Source organism: Gavialis gangeticus, unplaced genomic scaffold (assembly GCF_001723915.1).
Source record: "Gavialis gangeticus isolate Ggan-Ray unplaced genomic scaffold, GavGan_comp1, whole genome shotgun sequence".
Taxonomy (NCBI): domain Eukaryota; kingdom Metazoa; phylum Chordata; order Crocodylia; family Gavialidae; genus Gavialis; species Gavialis gangeticus.
In genome coordinates this window covers 12952236-12955828 of record NW_017729001.1, presented here as the reverse complement: position 1 = coordinate 12955828, position 3593 = coordinate 12952236, and the positions used below count along the sequence as shown (strand labels likewise).

Below are 3593 nucleotides of genomic sequence, written 5' to 3'. Positions count from 1 at the left end.
AGGTCAGAGCAGCCTCACTGCACGTGTATAGGTACCCTTTCACTCCAGATAGTGCTGCAGGATGCCAGGTTGTCTGAGGAGGGCTGGGATGTGCAACTTGCAAGGACTACTCATCTGGAGTTTAAGAGCTATAAAAGAGCTGTCTCTGCATACTGGAGCTGAGAAGGGATTTTTATCCTGCATGGTGACACAGAAGGACTGCAGCACACATGTGGATGAGAGTGACAGGAAGGACTGGAACATGTGTGAGGCAGGAGGAGGAAGGTGGCACTGCAGAAGGGGATGGATGCTGGCACAAGTCATTAAGGAAGAGGTGGCTTGGCTTTCTGCAGAGTGTAGGAGGAAAATGTTTCCTCATGTTGCGCGTGTGATGCAAGAGCAGTGCTCCAGAGTAATGGGATGATCTGCCTGGGGAGTTAATGGATTTCTCAGAAAATCCCACCAGCTTCTCTTATTTCAAAGCTACCATCACTAGGAGCTGGTGGACTCTGGCAGAGAGACAACACTGAAAAGCCTCTAGAAGAGTATTTCAGAGTATGCTGAAGCAGGCAGCCTCTGTTTAGGACCATTGGGCTCTGAGCCAGGCACAGACACCAGTGTCTGAGACCACCCCATGAGCCTCATATAGCTCCAGTTTCCACGCCCATCCCCATGCAGAGAGCCCTGTTCTCTCTCTTTTCCTACCACGCTCTACCTAGTCAGGCTGCAGCCTGAACCAATGAAACTCTGTCGCTCAAAGGTTACCTAGCTACCTCCCCACAGGCAGTTCACTAACAGCTGCACTGACCAGCCAGCCTCAGAGACATGGTGGCTGCAACAGTTCAGATCCTGTGGAGAAGATGGTGACACATGAACTACAGAAATCCCCCCACCCCCATAGAGAAAATAAGCACCCTTCCCATCACATACACAGGCTGCACACCGAGGGGTGGGGGAGACTGAATGCTCCCCCACCCTACAGGCCAGGTGAGATCTGCAGAGCCACTCCCAGACCTTGCCCTCCTTTTCTCCCAGCTTTTAATCACAAATTAGTGTCTCAACCACTTCTCCAGACTGTAAAGAAAATGCAGAATTCTGCCCCCTCCTCACATCTGGGCCACACTGGTTCTATATGCTCAGGGAGTCACCTTCAACCTGGGACTGGGCTCGTCTTTCAGCACCCAAAGTATCAAATGCACAGACTGCACGACAAATGGAGACCAGTCAGCACCACTGTCTGCCACAGCAAGAGCTTGTGCCAGAAAGGATGATAACAAACAGCAATTAAAGGCTGTGAGGGGACAGGGCTGAGCTGTCCTTGCTATTCCACAAGGTCCCCATGGATCCTCTGTTTCTCACAGACCAGGAGTGCCTAGACTCGCTCAAGATTTTGTAATTAGTTTACAGACATATTTTACCTCTCCGTCCTACCTGCCCTCTCAGAGAACAGTGCATTTGCTCCTTCTGAGCCCTTCTGTTCTGGAGGTGTGAGGAGTGCTATCACCACATGTTCCCTGAAACCTGCACCTCACCCACCTCGGTGCGCTAAGTCCGACCCATGAGGCAGCACTGTTCCCTGTTCCCACATAGGGGATCTTTTTATTCCTTAAGAGCCCAATCCTGCAGTCCTCATGTGTGTACAGCTTCATCTTGAGTCATGCTATGCCTAAAAGGAAGAGCATGGGGCTGGAACAAGGAGTGGGAAGTGGCTTACAGTGAATGAACAGGATGAACATAGCAGATCAATAAGTCCAGTAGCACCTCAGGTCATACCTTACCCAGAAAAGGGGAGGGTGCATGTGTGTTCTCAGCTGTGGGGCCCCGTGTTCAGCCCTGACCTGCATTCCTTATTAGCAGCCCCTGGGGAGATTAGCTACTGGCTGCTTTCATAAATTCAAAGCAACCCAGCAGAAGAAAGCAGGAGCGAGAGGCAGGGCAAGGGATTTACACTCTCCCAGCACTGTGCTCACCAAAGGGGAAGAACACTCCACATTAAAGGCAAGAAGCAGCCCTTTTATATGCACACAAACAACTGGGACCAGCACCTGAGCAATATGAGAGTGGAAGGGGCTGGAGTTACTGCAGCTAAGCACCTTTCCCCAAAGGAACCTCCAAAGGGAGGGAAGGAAAAAACGAATAAAAGCCATCAAAGCGAGCTGACTATTCATTAAAATAAAAAATGCATTATGCATTGAGAGCAGTCAATTAGGAGATACAGACTGCATGCTGTCCTGTCACCCAGGGGAAAGCACAGGCAAGGGGAGCAGGAGGAACTATGAAGGCAGATTCGCACACACACAAACCCCAGCTCTGCTGCCGAGCAGAAAGGACTGGTGGAGGTAGAGAGCAGAGTCTGCTAACACATCAGGAAGACCAGCACAAACCCATGAACGAATAGCTGTGTGCCCCCCTCCTCACAGGGAGTCAGGTCACAAGTATAACCAGTGCAACAGTGAACATAACCCATTCTGGACAGGATATGGAAAAGTGGGTTTTGGCCCTGGCTTTCTACAAGAGTTGGACCCTGGTGGAGAAAGATCAAAGGGAGCAACTACAGGGAGAGGAAGTCACAGGGTGACCAAAGGGTCTGAAAAATGTGTCAGTCTTCACATTGGTTCAAGGACCATACGCAGAGCAGATGAGGCTGAGTGCAAGGAGTTCTGCATTCCCTCTGTTGCATGTTTTTTTGGCTGGCATTTTGCTTTGACTGACACCGAGGTAAAAATGGCGTCACCCCACTGAAATCACTGTAGCGTGAGAGAGGGCAGGATTGGGCTCTCCTGTGCACACTGTAGACACCCCTCTTGCTGTTTTGCAAGTGATCACAAAAGTGACTCGGTGGAGAGAGCAGCATCCTTCTCTTGGCTTTGCCCCTCGCTGCCCTGACTCTGCTGCTTCATTAGGATTCCACATGATGCTTTTCAAAGCCTGCATCCCTCATTGAGATGCTAACGGGACAACCTGAGAATATAAAGTGCTCCCTCCCCTGTGATGGGGCATTCCAGTCTGCCATACCTGCTACAACTCAATCAGCATCCACTCTAATGAGATATTCTCCTGCCTCAGAGGCCCTGGACACTTTGACACCTGCACTTCCCCCTCACCCTGCTGTTGCCTGCCTCTTCAGCCCCATTCTTGGCCCTTCTGAGCTACAGTCCTGGATTTTCAATGCAAGTCCAAGAGCAGGGCATCTTAAGGGGCCTACTCCAAGTACCCCAGTCTCATTTGGTACCTGTGAGCTGAGCTGAGAGTCAGTGAAACATAAGTGCATTTGATTTAATCCCTCAGTGAAATGTCTAGGAGGAAGGGAGGGGGAATTACTCAGTACATTCATAATCATCTTGGGCTCTGCAGGAGACTGTTTTACATGGAACCAGTTCAGGGCCAGGGCTCAGCTGACAGCATCTCTAGTACAGCCCTGATTCCTCCCCCATGTACACAGCACTGTTGCACATCTCAGTCCTGTTCTCTCCCTATTCCCAAGACCTCCACTCAGCTTCACCCAGTCCTTTCCAATGTGCTTTGTCATGTGTGGCTTTTACAGGGCAGGATGGAACAAATCTCATTCTCAAGAAGGGAGGACCCGGGAAACTATAGGCCCGTCAGTCTTACCT

General features: G+C 50.6%; 1 protein-coding gene across 2 annotated transcripts in view; it reads right to left on the bottom strand.

Annotated features, from left to right (window-relative positions):
• The window catches only part of BCR (BCR, RhoGEF and GTPase activating protein), a 160852-nt gene that overhangs the window by 43726 nt on the left and 113533 nt on the right, over positions 1-3593 (bottom strand). The gene's annotated exons all lie outside the window — the stretch shown is intronic.